A 17694-nucleotide genomic window follows, 5' to 3' on the forward strand; every position below is an offset into this window, starting at 1 on the left:
CTTCCAGGGCAAAGACCGTGTTTTACTTATTTTCTTTATCTCTGTCTGCTCCAGGCACAACACAGTATCTGGGACCTCTGTGCTGCTTGTTGACTACACAAATATTGAAGCAGCCAGTCCCGTCTGCGACATCACGTGCGGTGAGACCTCCCCAGGGATGAACACCCCGAGGGATCCTCCCCTGGGCATTGAAGCTTCTGACGGGCCAATGGGGAAAGGAATGGAGCCGAGAGACTGAGAAAATGGATGCTAGGCTGTCACTCGCCTCCCTCCTGCTTCTCATTTCCCTACAGCCTCCAAACTGCAGAGTGAATCCAAATTCATTGTGAATCCAGCCCAAGCACCTGGCTCATCCAGGCATCTGGGTGATGGAAATGGAGTTTTCTTTCTTGCCAGACCATTAGGGCTCATCCTTTCCATCAGTTTGTCATTGATTTTTCTCGGGAATTTGTATTCTTGGGGGAGGTTTCTGGGGTCTCTCTGCCTGGAGATGGGCTCTAGGAGATGGAAGGGAAGAGGGGAGGGTGAGGCCACGAAGAATCAGGTCTGGAGGCTGACCTTCAGTCCTTTCATCCTGGCAAGCATTTTTTAGGTCTGCCGGGTTTGGACACCTATCAGCAAGGCTATTTTAAAGTGCATAAAGCCTGAAAGTCAATGGAGTATGGCTGGGACAGAGGAAGCCTGGTTTGGCAAGGATTGCTGCTCAGGAAGTGCCGGAGGGCCCAGCAGTTGGGAGGGTGCTGCAGAAAGTCAGGGGAGGAAGGGGTCGTGGCCATACCCTCAGCCTCTGCACCATTTCTGGAGGAGATACTCATGTTCCACACCAAGGGATCTTCTCCTGCAAGACAGGGACGCAGGGAGATGAGCCGTAGGAAGCAGCTAATTTCACTGAGATGCTAACACCCAGCTTATCTCCCTATCCCAGACCCCAACTAGCACCTGCATACAGGTGGCCTCTCCCTAACCCAGGTGGCCAACACCTGGTAGGAGGAAGCTGCAAGCCCTTTGCCTTATTCTCAGCCCACACCCCTGCCCCATTCTTCCCCACCTGCCCTGCAGTTTTGTTCCTGGTCAGTCTAGAACTTGACCTCTGACCTCACACTCTATCCGGCTCTGCTCTTGTCATGTATGTCTGACCTTCGATCCCGCATGTCTGGTCCTGCCTTTTTCTACGCTCGTTGAAGATACTTTGCATTTGTGTCCCACACCATATGCTTTAGAAGGGAAGGAATCCACCTGAGGCACCTGGGCCAGCAGGCACCTGGGCCAGATGCCCTGCAAATACTGGCTCTGCTGTGAGCCAGATCACCATGGAGAGTTCCTGAACCTCTCCAAGCCTTGGCTTCATTCTTGGTGTTTTGAAGTAGAGCTGATTTACAACCTTGGCTTCTCTGTTTGTACAATGGGGATCAGAATAGCACCAGCCTCATAAGATTGCTGGAGAGACTCACTGGGCTAATTTAAATGGAAGTGCTTAGCAAAGCGCCTGACCCAGAGTAAGCACTCCACGTGTGTTAGATAAAAGAAGACATTCAGGTCCCACAGCCCTACCGCCCTTCATGAGTGAGAAATGGCTGCTTATCACATGCACCACCAAAACATACAAACTAAACAATGTTTAAAATAGTGATGCCTTTGTCTGACCTGAGAACCTGAGTTCAGAAAAGGAAACCAGAGCTCTAAGGAGAGTCCAAGGGTTGCGCTGGGACAGGGTGACTAGGGAGCGGGCAGGGCTTTCAGGAGCAGGAATTCCTCGTTGGAGAGAGGTTGGAGAGTGGGGGCCTATAGGCAGGAGTGCTGGGGCAGGCTCCAGGAGCAGGTCCCGAGCTTCCCAGAGGAGCCCGGCACACAGGAGAATGCAGAATCAGCTGCAACAGAGCTGCAAAGGCTAAAGGAGGGCCAGGAGCCAAAGGACCATTGCATGCCTGACAAAGTCGGTGAGCACCATTTCTGTGTGTGTGTGTGTGTGTGTGTGTGCCAGTCACTCAGTAATGTTCAACTCTTTGCAACCCCATGGACTGTAGTCCACCAGGTTCCTCTGTCCATGGGATTTTCCAGGCCTTTAGGGCTAAGCAAACAGCTATTTTGGGGTATGAACGGTGTCCTGCTTGTGAAGCATGTCCTGGCAAACCCAGGAGAGTCAGGAGGGCACTTTCAGGGGCACCTGCCAGGGTGAAGCAAGCCCGGGTACTGTTCTCTTCCCTTTTACTGAAGTTTAGGCTTGGTTCTGGGTCAGTGAATGCCGTGACATTCCTGCCCCTTTCTAAGGCTCCTGTCTTCCCGTTGACCGCCAACCTCAGTAATGATGGAAATGCCAGGACCTTCCATAGGTCTCCAGGGAGGACAGCCCCATTCCTCCCAGGGAGGCACGATTGTTTGTGTCATCTCATTAAACTGAAAACTGCTGCTGACTCAGGCTGGAGCAGCGAAGGCGGGCTGCCTTCCTGCCTCCTCAGCGTGACCTCCCCTGGGAGCGCCACGTGGTAGGATGAAAATGCGGAGAGGGACAGGCCGGGAAGGGGTCCTGCTCAGGCAGCAAGGGTACTGAGGGGTAAAATTTTGGCTGCTCCCACTGTCCATGGGATCACAAAAGTGAGCACGCACACACAGAGACACCAAGTACAGTGGTTTAAACAAGGTAGAAGTATTCCTCTTGCCCCCAAGTATCTGGGGCCAGTTTGGAGGCCCCACTGTACGAGGGACCAGCCTCCCCTGTCCTGCTGCTCCGCTGTTCCTAGGGCGCTGCACTCATCCCCCTTCGCCAAAGGGCACTTCCCTCTTGGATGCCGTGAGGGGGAGGAAGAAGGGGAAAGTATGGTGCCTACATCACAGTAATGGTATCCCTTTGTCCAGAACTTAGTCATGTGCTCTGCCGAAAAAAAAAAAAAAAAGGAAAAAAGCTGGAAAAGCTTGTTTTTATCAGGGGCAGTCATATGCCCAGCTGAAACTCAGAGGCTCTTTGCAGGAGAAAACAGACACGACGGTCTATGATCATGACCGAGCTGGGGCCCTGCCCATGGACTGCACAGGCACAAAGACAGACAGAACCAGACAGAACAGTGCGCAGTAAAAGAAGCACCATCCCGCACTTACTCAAGCAATGTTTGCTGCAGGTTATAAGCATGGAGGAAACAGACGTAAAAGCACCAGCCTTTGCCCCCCGCAGTGGGCTCACAGTCATGCGGAAGAAAAAAAAATCATCTAATGTACTTCGTGCTATAAAGGAGACATGTGTTGCTGCATTAACACCTCCTTATGCCCTTGCTGCATAGTGGTCATACCAGTTCTAGAGACAGCTCAGAGAAGATGCAGGCCTGTTCTCAAGCTGTTGGGTCTTTTGAAGGGGAGTCAGACCCCCTCCCCCAGTGGGAAAACTACAGTGTGGGTGTCGGTGCTGTGATTGTGATAAGAGAAGGGACCATCCCCTCAACATGGCCAGGATGGCTCCACAGGACCAAAAAGACTTGGTAGGTCTCTGGCACTAGATGAGCCCCCAGAGCCTTGGCACAGCCCTGGGGAGCAGCCCCCAGATGGCTGAAACTGAGTCTCTCACAAGCTCAGGTGAGAAGATAAGAGCTGGATTAAGCTGGTGTTTTAAACAACGTGGAAACAAGCTATTTCTGGCTCACTGGGTTATGCACTACTACTATCTCCACCAGGCAACATTTTGTTCCAGGAAGCTATGAGATCTAGAGGCAGAACTTGGGAAGATCACCAAAAGCAGAAGGTGGATTTGGAGTGTCCTAAGGATAAAAAGCAATTCCTTTGCCTCCTGACCCACCATCTTTTCCCCATCAGCCAAGATTCTGAGGTGTCTGGTGTCGGTGAGGTCATCGCTGGGCACTCTGAGCTGCCCACTCCTTTTTGAAACTCCCCCAAGGACAGAGTCCACAGAGCCCCAGGTAACTGGTTCTGAGTTTTATTATCTCAATGGCCAAAAATGTGCTTTGTCCAACCCAAATCACTGTTTCTTGAATTAAAATTCATTTTCTTTTACCTGGGCTTTGGAGGACTAGGACAACCATGGTTTATCAACCTAAATCATGAAAAGATGCTCTCTAAGCTGTGAAGACTCATAAAAATAGGAAGTCATTTTATTTCTATCATATGTAAGATTACATAGCAGGTGAGGTGGAATTAAATTTTCCCGAATAACCAGTCTGTGTGAAGAACACTGCTAAGCACATGACATATGTTATCTCCCTGTAAGCCTAGCTCCACACTGCCAGGTCAGCATTATTTTTCTCATTTTCCAGATTGAAAATGGAGGCACAGAGAGGTCAGGTAACTTTCCCATGGTCCCACAGCTAGTTCTAGCCAGGACTAGAAGTCAAGCTTGTGTGACTCTTTCAAGTCTTCTACAATCCTGCTGCTGCTGCTAAGTTACTTCAGTCGTGTCCGACTGTGTGACCCCATAGACTGTAGCCTACCAGGCTCCGCCGTCCCTGGGATTCTCCAGGCAAGAACACTGGAGTGGGTTGCCATTTCCTTCTCCAATGCATGAAAGTGAAAAGTGAAAGGGAAATCGCTCAGTCGTGTCCAACCCTTAGCATGGACTGCAGCCTACCAGGCTCCTCCGTCCATGGGATTTTCCAGGCAAGAGTACTGGAGTGGGGTGCCACTGCCTTCTCCTAAAAGATTGTAATTAGCTCATCCATAGCCTTTTCCTTTCCAATGTATTTAAGTTTTAGCCCCCTTTATAATGAACACTTCATCTTATGTTTGACAGTTTTTGAAGATCAAGAACTGTTGTTGAAGGATACAGAGAGATGGACTTATTTTAGGGGCTAGTGTATTGTAATCTCTATGAAGAATTTTTTCTTGAGATCCCGCCAGTACTGGGGTCTTACAACAGTTGTGGCCGATTTAAGCCTGGGGGAGTCACATAAGAAGTACTTAAAACAAGAGTGAAGACACATATTATGCATTTTCTTGTGTCGTAATAAGAAGAGGCTGAGAGTCTTACGAAAGGTTTAAAGTGATATTAACATAAGAGTTACATGAGGGTAGTAGAGACGATGGCAGTGGAGAAAAAAATTATCTATCCATCACTCTGTTCATTTATTCAAATGTCAGATTATCTCTGTATTGAAGACTGGAGCTGGGCACTTTGGCAGATCACAAAGTATGGATATGTGTGTATTATGTTTGGGGAAGGGGGAATTATTGCATATGTTTGTTATGGTTAGTTGTCTTTTTTTTTTTTTTTTGGCCATGCTGTGCAGCCTACAGAATCCCAGTTCCCCGACCAGGGATCAAACCCAGGTCCTCTTCAGTGAGAGCACGGAGTCCTAGCCGTTGGCCTGCCAGGGAATTTCCTGTTATGGCTAATTATGGCTCCTTACCTTAATTAGGCTAAGTTTATCCTGTGCTTTTTATCTGTCTAATCATGAGAAAAACATCAAATTCCAGTAAAGGAGCATCTTATGATATATCTGACCACTATACCTCAAAACTCAAAGTCATCAAAAACAAGAAAGTCTGAGAAACTGCCCCAGTCAGAAGGACGCTTCAGTCGTGTCCGACTCTTTTAAGATCCTATGGACCGTAGCCTCCCAGGCTCCTCTGTTCATGGGATTCTCCAGGCAAGATACTGGAGTGGGTTGCCATTTCCTTCTCCAAAAGGTAACGTGGTATCCTGGATAAATCCTAGAAGAGAAAAAGGACATTGGGTAAAAACTAAGGAAATCTGAATAAACTATAGACTTCAGTTAATAATAAGGTTAAAAAAAGAAATCCCTCCTCAGTTCCAGTTAGGTACTATTGTCTTTCCTCATTAAGGGTGGGGCCCAAACATTGAGATAAAGAGATTCTGAGGTCACAGGAGGGGAGCAGATGTGCACGAACCCACAGAGGGGACCTCGGCCTTTCTTGGCCTCCAGCCATCATTTCAGCCTTCAACGCATCATCTCTCAGAAGAACCCTCAGGCCAGTGAAAATCTCAGGTGCTTGACCAGATGAGGGTCTCCCACAGGACCCAAACTCATCCCAGACCAATTGTTTTGGGCCATTTCTTAAGACAAGCCCTCATGTCTCATTCACCCCCTCTCAAATGGCCATAGATTTTACCTGGCAAGATTTTAAAACAATCCCCTTCACCTTGTTATGCTCTCCTCTTAATTAGCAGAGGGACAAATGCCGTTATTGGAAGCAACCTCTCTGCAACACTCTTCCCTCTGTTTGGCAAATTAAAAGCATTTGGATGAAACCCTTTTGTGGTCCCAATCAATAGCTCAAGCCATAATTATTCAGCGGTGCTTGCAGTTTTCTGTGCGGACAGCCGGCTGGGTGTGCTAATCTGTAATTGTTTCATATGCTTATGTGGCTCTCTCATCCCATGTTTGTGGTCTGCAGCAGATGAATCGATAGCATCTTTGGGGAAACAAGGGGATGGACTTGCCAGCATCTGAACCCCTCAGGCCTCTCCATGGCTTTAGGAATCAGGTGGGCCCTCTTACTTCCTTGTTAACCTACCTGATACAAAGCCGAGCAGTACATTTGGGAGACCAAAAATAAATATATAAATAAATAACCCCAACTTTATTGGATAATCATATAGTATCAGGCTTTAGATTGAGGATAATAGTTATGTGCTAAGGGATGGTAAATAATAAAATTTTATTAGATCTCACTAATTTCAGAATTACGGATCATTTGGATGGGATGTGGATTAGTGCTCAAGCAGATCTTTTCCTAAAGGAAAACGTGAACAAAACTGCAGGGGTCGATGCTTAAGGTATTTCAGAGGATTAATTATTTTCAATATCACCTGTTTTTTAAAAGTGCAAACAGTCACATTCAAACAGCTGTTTTATTCCTTCCAAATCCTTCTGGAGTCTACTAGTTGAGAGACTAAACTTGCATCCTGTTTTTCTATATTTCTCGACAGTTTACTTAGCTTGCTTTCTTAGTTGGTTTCATTTTGTTTTGTTTTTCTGTAAAGTAGAAATATGACTTGTCAGTTTCACAGGCGTACTGTAAAAATAAATGAAACGAAAACTATGACAATGAAATGCTGCAGTCAGCTAATTATTTGACGCATTAAGAGTATTTTAAATACCGAGGTTATTTTTGGGTTTTTGCCATTTTTTAAAAACGTCTTGACTTTAGGTTTACTCCATGTTCTTGAAAATGATCAAATTAATTCTTTTAAGTACATATAGACTAAATTTGGTTCTATTCCAAATCATGAACAATTAGCTCTAAAAAGATAATCTTTTCGGGGAACATAAAACCAGTGGTCTCTGTGTGAACCCAAGCCTTGGTAGCTCTCACCATTACACTGATTATTAAGTGTTATAAGACACTACATTAGACCAAAGGCATTAAGACTCTTCTGGAGCATCCTAAAATTGATACCATGAATTACCAATGTCATGATTGGGTTCAGCGCTGAGAAGCATCTGAAATAATGGATGCACCTCTTAGGAAGCCGAGGTTTCTGAGGATCCAGTCTTTTCTCTGTAGGAGAAAATGGACTGAAAATTGATCAGGGCTCTGGGCCCATTCAGTCATGGAATCTCTTTCTAATCATTTGAAAGCATCTGAGGTTCACCTCAGTTATCAATATCCACACCTAGTTTTAACAAATGCTCACGTACTTGTGATTCTGTAAAAAAGCAAGTTGCCCAGGAACCTAACTTGATCATGCCAGTGGAGGATATCCCAGCATGCTGATCTGAGCCCCTTGCTGAACATACACTTCACCCTTCAGAAGGGCTACATCAGTGTACCTTGACATCATCTGCTTGTTTCCTCAAGAACTGAACCACCTTGAATGGGCTTCAAGAAGAACCTGTCTTATTCCAAATCCCAGAGGCATTCTAGTATCTGTGCAGGAAGACCTATTCTGAGTCCACAGAGATGATTCATAATCATGCTTGCTCTGTCTTCATTTTCTCACATCCAAACTCCATCCACCACCACCCATTCATCACATTTAAAAAAATTCATTGTGAACCATATTGAATATCTTCTGAGTCTCTCTCTCCTTATGTCGCAGGAGAAATTAAAGCAAACCAGTCAAAAGTCTCTGGAAACATAGAGTGGGTTGGGAATTACTGTCTCTTTAAATGAAAGAGAACATGAAAGCTGACGGTTCCAATCTGAGCATGAGCCATACTTTATCCTGGAAGAATTATTAGAAAGAAAGGGACATATATTTCTGTTGACACTGTATATTAAGTGAACTTTCTAAACCCTCTTTGTCTGCATTAAATAAATATGCTCAGTTTCCTACCATGACCTGTATTTCTTCTGGTTTTAAATAAAAAGGATTAAGTCTCCTAATTAAGACACTGGAGGATGGCCTGATCAGTTTTGCCAGTGCAAATTAGTTCAGAGGCCCAAAGCTGCTCCTTTCTGTTTGCTGGTATGGGAGGTTTGTTTGATTTAACACGATTGAGGAAATGAAATATCCCTAAGACAAAGAACCAATATTGCACTTCTACAGAGTGGCTGGAGGGAAATTGGAAACTCATGCACATTAGCAGTGGATCCAAAATACAATCAGAAGCAGAAATGTTATTTAGAAGGAAAGTGATGTGACTAGACTAATCCTTTGAAATAGATTGTACCTTCTTATTCCTTTAAAGGAACATAAATGAAATAGAATCTCAATTTTCTAACAAGGTCCCATGAGCTTGGGACATTATCTTTCCTTCCTTGAGTATAGGCCAAGTTTCTCTATGTATTAATTACTAATGTTAACAACATCTCTATGACATAATTATTATTACCCCTGTTTTACAGATAAGTCATCTCGTTATCTCAAGGCAGATACTGACCTCAGACAAATAATCTTTGGGACTCTTGGTGTTTGTTTCTGGTTCCATCAACTCTGAGCTACTTGGTAAGTCTGAAGAAAAGAGAGGTCTCAGTCACAGAAAGTAACGTGCTTGTCCAATCCTAGCGATGCATTACGTTGGTTTTGGAGTGGGTTCCTATTCAGTGGATCTGGTTAGGCCAGGACAATTTCCCAAAGGCGATGGAAAAGTGAACAAGGGGCCAAGAAAGCTATCAAAGGTCATCAGTTGAAGTCAAGCAACAAAACTGGCCTGAAATGGACTTCCCGTGTCCCAGCTTGGTCTTGCCTTCTGTGTCAGAGCATATTTTGCCATCTCCCCTTTTTCTTGGGGTGCACGATTCTTCACTTACCTATTCAAGACTTTCTGCTCAACTTCTACTCTCAGCAATTTCAGTTGTTTGTATTTTACTTGCATAACAATATTTAATAAAAATCCACATTGTTGTGTTGTCCAAAGGAAGGGGAGATTAGGTCTTCAGTGTGGTTGTCTGCTGCACGTGTAGGGTACTAGCTCCTGTGTCACGGGACTGTCTCTAATCCCTCAAGAGCCGATCCCATTTTATGTCTGAGATGGCCATTTAGATTTTAAGGAGAAGAGGAGGAAGGATGGATTGCTTTAAATTTGTCAAGCTAGACATTGTTATGCAGAGCAAATCCAATTCACTCAGTTCCTGCTAGGGACCTCTATGACTGATGAGCCAAAAATGCAATACATGTGTATGTGTGTGTGTGTGTTTATATGACATGTGAGATCCTGGAAACGTTCAGTTCACTTCAGTTCAGTCACTCAGTCGTGTCCAACTCTGCGACCCCATGAACTACAGCAAGCCAGGCCTCCCTGTCCGTCACCATCTCCCAGAGTCCACCCAAACCCATGTCCATCGAGTCAGTGATGCCATCCAGCCATCTCATCCTCTGTCGTCCCCTTCTCCTCCTGCCCTCAATATTCCCCAGCATCAGGGTCTTTTCCAATGAGTCAGCTCTTCGCATAAGGTGGCCAAAGTATGGGGATTTCAGCTTCAACATCAGTCCTTCCAATGAACACTCAGGACTGATCTCCTTTAGTATGGACTGGTTGGATCTCCTTGCAGTCCAAGGGACTCTCAAGAGTCTTCTCCAACACCACCGTTCAAAAGCATCAATTCTTCGGTGCTCAGCTTTGTTTATAGTCCAACTCTCACTGGAAATGTTAAGGCCTGGGTATTCTTGGGTCACTCATATTGGAGGTAGAAATAGGGGGCGGTTACATATGGGCAAAGCGGTTCTGAAAAATCCATCCGTAACTATGGGATCTAGGAGTCCTGGAGAAAATACTCACAGAATCATAGAAGCATTCATTTCTTTGATTATCTGTGATGTCTGGCAATGTGTAGACTTTATGCTAAGATAATTTGGCAAATAACATCTTCATAGTCAAATGTGTTATTAGTTCTTCAGTATAAATTTCCACAAGTGGGGTTTCTGAGTCAAACAGCATGCAAAATATCAGTGCCAAACTTGTGTGTCATCAGATCACCCATGTCTGCGCTTTGTTGAGTGCCACATTCTTTGTTGAGTTCCACTTCAAACTTGAGACTGAGGACAAGTCTGGCCAGTTCTGTTGATTAGAGAACAGAATAAACAAAGCCAGGGCTGTGAGTGTGTTCTCTGCCTGATAAGCTTTGTGTACTCTTTTCAGCCAGCTTGTGAATGTCCATCCTTGACCATGAGGCAGCAGAAGGAGGAAATGTGGCCATTTTAGTGCTTTTCCTTCAGGTCTCACTCGACCATCACTTCCTGGGAGAGGCCCCTTGACCACCTGCTAAGACAGGCCAGTGAATCTTTGTCTACCTTGGCCGTGAGCCAGAAGCTCTCTGAGGGCAGGTACAGTATCTAACTTGCTCAACCTTGAGTCCCTGCACCTGCATAGCACCAGGAAAATGCATGTGTGCTGAATGACTGAATAAAAAAACCGAATTAACATTATTGAGGGAAAAAAAATCAAAATTAGCCTTAATCGTGTTGAGCTGGACACAAAGGGAACACAGCTATGAATGATGACTGCAAACAGAGACAATATAGTGACCAAGTGCCCCAACCCTCTGCTGGCCAAGAAGGAAAGGGAGGAAGCTCACATGATTGCGTGTCCATTGTGTGCTCTGCAGACATCACTGCATTTAGCCCTTACCACAGTAACAGGTTGGGCTTCCCAGGTGGTGCAGTGGTAAAGAATCCACACGCCACTGAAGCAGACTCAAGAGACAAGAGTTTGATCCCTGGGTCAGGAAGATCCCCTGGAGTAGGAAGTGGAAACCCACTCCAGTATTCTTGCCTGGAAAATTCCAGCACAGAGGAGCCTGGTGGTCTGCAGTTCATGGGGGTCACAAAGAGTAGGACAAGACTCAATGCACACACACACACACACACACACACACACACACACACACACACACAGTAACACCTATAGAGTAGATTTTATTATCCCCATTTTTACAGACGAAATCACTGAGAGCAAGAGAAGTTCGATTCCTCTCCCAAGATCTCACATCCATGAAGAGTCAGCGTCGCACACCAGATCTGCCTGCCTGTAGAACCCCTCCTTTTTCCACCGTAATGCTACGTTTCTTTATTCCAGAAAGCTGAGAACCAAACCTGACAGGTGTGGTCTGAGCAAAGCTCTAAGACCGTGTATATGGCTCCAAATGAGACCGACGTGGTCTTAAAATGACACCATGGAGATGCCAAACTAGAGATGGCCTGATTGGTCTCAAAGGGCCTTGTCCTGGGAGGCCAGTTTGGCCAATGCTCCTGTCAGAGGGGCACTTATTTAGGACATGGGTCATGGTGACTCCCCAGGGCTGATGCAGGGGTAATGTACAGGCTGCGCAGCATCCTCACAGCAATCAGGAGAGAGATATATCTGCCAGATAAGAATTCTGAGAGTGCTTTCCCTTCATGGAGATTTGTGACCTTCCTGGGCCCTGTAGGCATATTTAAAAAATGAAAGGAGATTACCACTCAGCCAAAGAGACATTTTCACTGTCACCACTGTAGCACTGACTTCAAACATTCGGCTGGCTCAATTTGGTACAGGGTCACTGTGGACAGGCTTCCACCCGCCTGGTCTGCCAGGGGAAGTCACTCCCAGGAGCCTTCCATGTCCTGTCTTATCACAAGACCATTATGAGTCTGAGCCTGACAGAGCCAGGCCAAAGTGGCCCACTTTGGAATTAGGCTGGGCATCTTCCTCCTTTTAAATGAAGATGAATGGTTCCTGCCCAACCACAGAGCAAAGAGCGAACTTGGCCAACGTACAGTCAGGCCTGAGGTGGGCCATCCCTGCCTCTTCCCCTGGAGGAGCAAAAGGCCTGGATAGATTTCTTCATGAGTTTCAGAGTCTCAGATGCACAATCGGTGTTATTGAAATTTGGGGGCATGTACACTAAAGCAGTTTACTGACAGGTTTGTTTTAATATTTATTGATTTATTTATTTGGCTGCACTGCATCTTTGCTGCAGCACCCATGACTTTCTTTCTGAATCTTTAGTTGAGGCATGTGGGATCTAGTTCCCTGATCAGGGACCAAACCTGGACCCCTGCGATGTGAGCACCGAGTCTTAGCCACTGAACCAGCAGGGACGTCCCTATTGACAGGTCTTCAAGGAGTCATAAGCAGAGTTTCAAGGGTTGGAAGAAGAAGTTGATGAGTCCCACCTCCCTCAGTCTGACCAGGCTCTGTGAAGTCTGCTCTGAGACCAGAATTGAGGCTGAATGCAACTGGGTGCAACTAGAACAGAGAGTTGCAGAGATCTGCCAAGCACTTTTCTCTAATATTATTAGTTTGCGATTTTAGCAACTTCAGAATCCTAAAATGCTGAGTCTCTTCTTCAAGAGCAGAAAGGAAAAATGGGGGGAAACGGAATTGAGAGGTTTAAGGAAGGCACGTTTTTTAAATGGATTGATTTTCTGCTGCCTCCCGTCCCTTCAATAGAATACATTTCTATGAACCATTACTCACAAGTACTCATAGATAACAATTATAGTAATGACGACATAAATCTCCCTGATGTAGGAAATGAGTAGGCTCCTGAAACATCTTTAGTAAGCTGAGGAAAGAGTAGGGAACAAATGATAAACTCTTTAGGGCACTTGTAATTATGAGAAGATAAATTATTCTTCTTTGTCTTTAGGATTTAGAGATACACAGATAGCTGCCATCTTGGCTGAATGGTCTGCAATATTTTTCATCCTATCTATAAAAATATTTAAGCACACGTCCCCAATATGTTATATGTGATAAGCATGTCTTCAGTTTAGTTCAGTTCAGTCGCTCAGTCGTCTCCTTCTCTTTGTGACCCCATGAATCGCAGCACGCCAGGCCTCCCTGTCCATCACCAACTCCCGGAGTTCACTCAGACTCACTTCCATAGAGTCAGTGATGCCATCCAGTCATTTCATCCTCTGTCGTCCCCTTTCCCTCCCGCCCCCAATCCCTCCCAGCATCAGAGTCTTTTCCAATGAGTCAACCCTTCGCATGAGGTGGCCAAAGTACTGAAGTTTCAGCTTTAGCATCATTCCTTCCAAAGAACACCCAGGGCTGATCTCCTTTAGAATGGACTGGTTGGATCTCCTTGCAGTCCATGGGACTCGCAAGAGTCTTCTCCAACACCACAGTTCAAAAACATCAATTCTTCAGTGCTCAGCTTTCTTCACAGTCCAACTCTCACATCCATACATGACTACTGGAAAAACCATAGTCTTGACTAGACGGACCTTTGTTGGCAAAGTAATATCTCTGCTTTTGAATATGCTATCTAGGTTGGTCATATCTTTTCTTCCAAGGAATAAGCGTCTTTTAATTTTATGGCTGCAGTCACCATCTGCAGTGATTTTGGAGCCCCAAAAAATTAAGTCTGACACAGTTTCCACTGTTTCCCCATCTACTTCCCATGAAGTGATGGGACCAGATGCCACGATCTTAGTTTTCTGAATATTCAGCTTTAAGCCAACTTCTTCACTTTCCTCTTTCACTTTCATCAAGAGGCTTTTTAGTTCCTCTTCACTTTCTGCCATAAGGGTGGTGTCATCTGCATATCTGAGGTTATTAATATTTCTCCCAGCAATCTTGATTCCATCTTGTGCTTCTTCCAGCCCAGCATTTTTCATGATGTACTCTGCATAGAAGTTAAATAAGCAGGGTGACAATATACAGCCTTGACGTACTCCTTTTCCTATTTGGAACCAGTCTGTTGTTCCATGTCCAGTTACCACCTTTTGTTATATAAATTTTATAATACAAAAGAAATTGAAATTAGCATAGAATTAAATGGAAATCAATAGACACGTTATAATATTTTCTTCATCTTTAAAGGATCATCTAGGTACATAACATTTTGGAGATTTTTGTTCTAAATGTCACAGAGATTGTATGGGTTTGCTTGGGCCACTGAAGCAAGATACCATAGACTAGATTTTTGCACAGTTTTTTTTTTTTTTTTTCACAGACATTTACTTTTTTCAGTTTTGATGGCTGGAGGTCCAAAGTCAAGGTTTCAGCAGGGCTGGTTTCCTCTCTCCTTGACTTGAAGACATCTGCCTTCTTGCCACCTCTCTACACATGAGCCCTCTGTGCATGCATACCTGCTGACTTTCTGTGTGTCCAAGTCCCTCTTTTTATAAGGGCAACGCCAGTCGGATTGGATTAGGGTCCACCCTAAGAGTCTCATTTTAGTTTAGCCACCTGTTTAAAGGTTCTGGCTCCAAATACCGCCACTCTGAGGCACTGGAGTTAGGACTTCACATGGGAATTTTGACAAGACACAGCTCAACTCGTCACAGAGCCTCTCCCAGGTAATAGTCCAGTGGTCTCCACAGGAAAACAGAAAATCTGATGTCCAACACTGGGGCTGAAGAGAGGGCTCTTGGGGGCTTTTCTCAAGCCATTAGCTGACTACTTGTATCCCTGCCCCTGGGGATAATGCTGCCCCTGTTGTATAACTATGAGACCCTCTTTCCCAGACACCCAGGTCAGTTCTCTAAATCAGGTAATGTCAGGCCATTGGCCAACTTCCCAGAGGTGACAGATTGCCACTCCCAACCTCACAAAGGGGAAATGCAAAGGAACCCTCAAGAGTTTTTGCACAGTGCTAGACTGTCAGCCTGCTATGGAAGTACCAACCAGGACACAGGAGAGTCTGATATCGGAGACGTGGGATGAATTAATTCACAAAACTCCTTCTGACATGGTGATGGGGTAGGGGTCCTATGCAGGGCTGGTCCTTAGCAATAGCTTCAAGGAGTGTCCTTTTATGTACTCCCTTCCCTCTTTGAACATTCTCTGCCCTCAGATCTTCCAGGACTATCATTATAGTTCATGAGACTCCCTAATTCATATCCCTAGGTCTATCCCTTTTTTTTTTTTTTTTTAAGAGGCTCAAGTGAAGTGGGAGAAAATCAATCCAAAGGAATGAATATCTAATGTTGGAATTTGGAACATTGGCATTCTGCTGCTTCCAAAAGGGACTTCAGTGAGAAAGAGTTAAGATCTGCCTCCAGATGGTACTGATTCCATGCTGGGAAGCAAGTTGGGGTAGTGACCTCCTGGTTGGGGAAGGCAGAGTAGCAATCACAAGGGAACAGATGAAGGGCTCAGTGGGAGGGTAAGACAAAGCCTCGAGAGTTCTACCACCTGAGCGTGACTCCTGGGTCTGCTGCTTCCTATTGGCTATTTACTCTCTGCCTCCGTTTCCTCGTTTTAAAGCTGAGATAACTCTAGTGTCCATCTCACAGTTTTAAATGAGAGAATACTAGTAAAGTGTTTACCCAGTGCCTGACATGTAAGTACCAACACCATCAGCTGCTACCATTACACAGGGTTGTCAAATGAGGAGACTTAGACTAAGGCAAGCACACAGCAAGTTTATCTCTCTTCAAAAGTGATGGGGACCTGTGGGATGACGGACTTCTGGTGGTGACTTTTTCCTACCAAAGAATGTAAATACGTGAGGTTAGGATTTTAATTCGGAGAAGGCAATGGTACCCCACTCCAGTACTCTTGCCTGGAAAATCCCATGGACGGAGGAGCCTGGTAGGCTGCAGTCCATAGGGTCGCTGAGAGTCAGACATGACTGAGTGACTTCACTTTCACTTTTCACTTTCACGCATTGGAGAAGGAAATGGCAACCCACTCCAGAGTTCTTGCCTGGAGAATCCCAGGGACAGGGGAGCCTGGTGGGCTTCTGTCTATGGGGTCGCACAGAGTCGGACAAGACTGAAGTGACTTAGCAGCAGCAGCAGCAGCAGCAGAATTTTAATTATTTTGGCAGGGTAGCAAGGCTTTTCAGGGCAAGATGGGAATAAGAGTTAACAGGTAAATGCTTATTTTTAATTCCTGGCAATACTGCGAAGAGATCAGGTGAACAGATCCAAGGACTTCAGCTCTGGGACCTGATGGTGAAAATAACAGTAAAAATCAGGCAGAAAAATTTTAACCTTGACGTCAAACCCAGACCAACCATTCTTAAGCTTTCAGGGGATCATGAACCCCTCAGCGAACCTGACAGGTCTTCGTGCTCTTCCCAGGAAAAACCTCGCATGCAATCAAAACTACACAAAATTCCAGAGTGACCCTGGATCCCCTGAAGCCCGTCCGTGGATCTGAGGGAGTCTGACAAATAAGAATCTTTTGTGGGAGAAAGAAAAGCCTGAAGACTGCCAGAACTGATGTCAGGAAGGATCTAGGGGCAAATATATCAGGGTCAAAGGCTGAGCCAGGCCATTGGGTTCCTGAGGAAGCCCTCTGGGAAGCTGCTGGGCCGTGACATGATGTTTGCATTCAAAAGTGATCTCCAGGACTTCCCTGGTGGTCCAAGGGTTAAGAATCCACCTGCCAACGCAGGGGACATGAGTTCAATGCCTGGTCCAGGAAGATTCCAAATACTGCGAGGCAACTAAGCCCATGCGCCACAACTACAGAGCCTGTGCTCTAAAGCCTGTGGTCTGCAACAAGAGAAATCACTGCAATGAGAAGCCCTTGCACTGCAACTAGAGAAAGCCTGTGCACATCAGTGAACACCCAGTGCAGCCAAAAATAAATGCAATAAATTTAAAGAAATTTTTAAAGTGATCCCCACTGTGGATATAGACTTACATGAACACTTAAACCAATGGTGTGCACAGGGCCGTGAGGAGACTGTGTAGGTGGGCAGTGGGGTGCAGACAGGACGGAGTGGACAATAGGGGAAGGACTGAGTAGGACGCAGCATTGTTCCCGATTAGCGGAGAAACCTTCCTCGGTGACCCCAGGAGAACAGAGGAAGAAGGGGATCAGTGCAAACGTGAGTGGTGACAGGGGGAGACCTTGCCGACCTCCCCCTGCAGCCCCGCTGCTGTCCCTGCTGTGCACAGATGTGGGGATCCCAGAATCACCCTGGATCACACCCTCTATCCCACCCTACTTCCTGCTTATCTCAAAAGTTCCTTCTGAACTCCTGCCGTAGCCCTCATCACCCACTGCCATGGCTCACCTAGTCTCCTAGCATCTCCCTGCTATCCCCCTGCTCCTTTTATTTATGCCCTCACTGCAGCCAACAAGCTCTTCCTCAAAGGGAAATCTGACTGTGCCCTCAGAATAAGATGCTGCCCCCTGAATATGCCTCTAGCGGTGATGGCCTTGTTCCCACCCTCCCCATGGGTGCCCATCCTCAGGCTTTCCAAGACCTGAACCATGCCCCCTACCCCCTACCTGGCCAGCTCCCACTCTGCCTTCAGGTCTCTGGGGGACATCCCTGGTGCCCTCCTTTAGGATGTCTCTCTACTCTCTCCTCCACCTCCAACATCGCTCACCACGACCTCAGACTCCAGCCAGCAGAACTATTGATCTTGCAGTTCCCTGTCAGTGTCTCTTCTCC

At 45.9% G+C, this 17694-nt stretch overlaps 1 long non-coding RNA gene across 1 annotated transcript; it reads left to right on the forward strand.

Moving 5' to 3' along the window:
* Positions 1698-10757, forward strand: LOC108636956. The gene is made up of 3 exons (XR_001918653.1): positions 1698-1937; positions 8752-8851; positions 10485-10757. It is a non-coding gene; the product is annotated as an uncharacterized LOC108636956 (long non-coding RNA).

Source organism: Capra hircus, chromosome 10 (assembly GCF_001704415.2).
Source record: "Capra hircus breed San Clemente chromosome 10, ASM170441v1, whole genome shotgun sequence".
NCBI classification, from domain to species: domain Eukaryota; kingdom Metazoa; phylum Chordata; class Mammalia; order Artiodactyla; family Bovidae; genus Capra; species Capra hircus.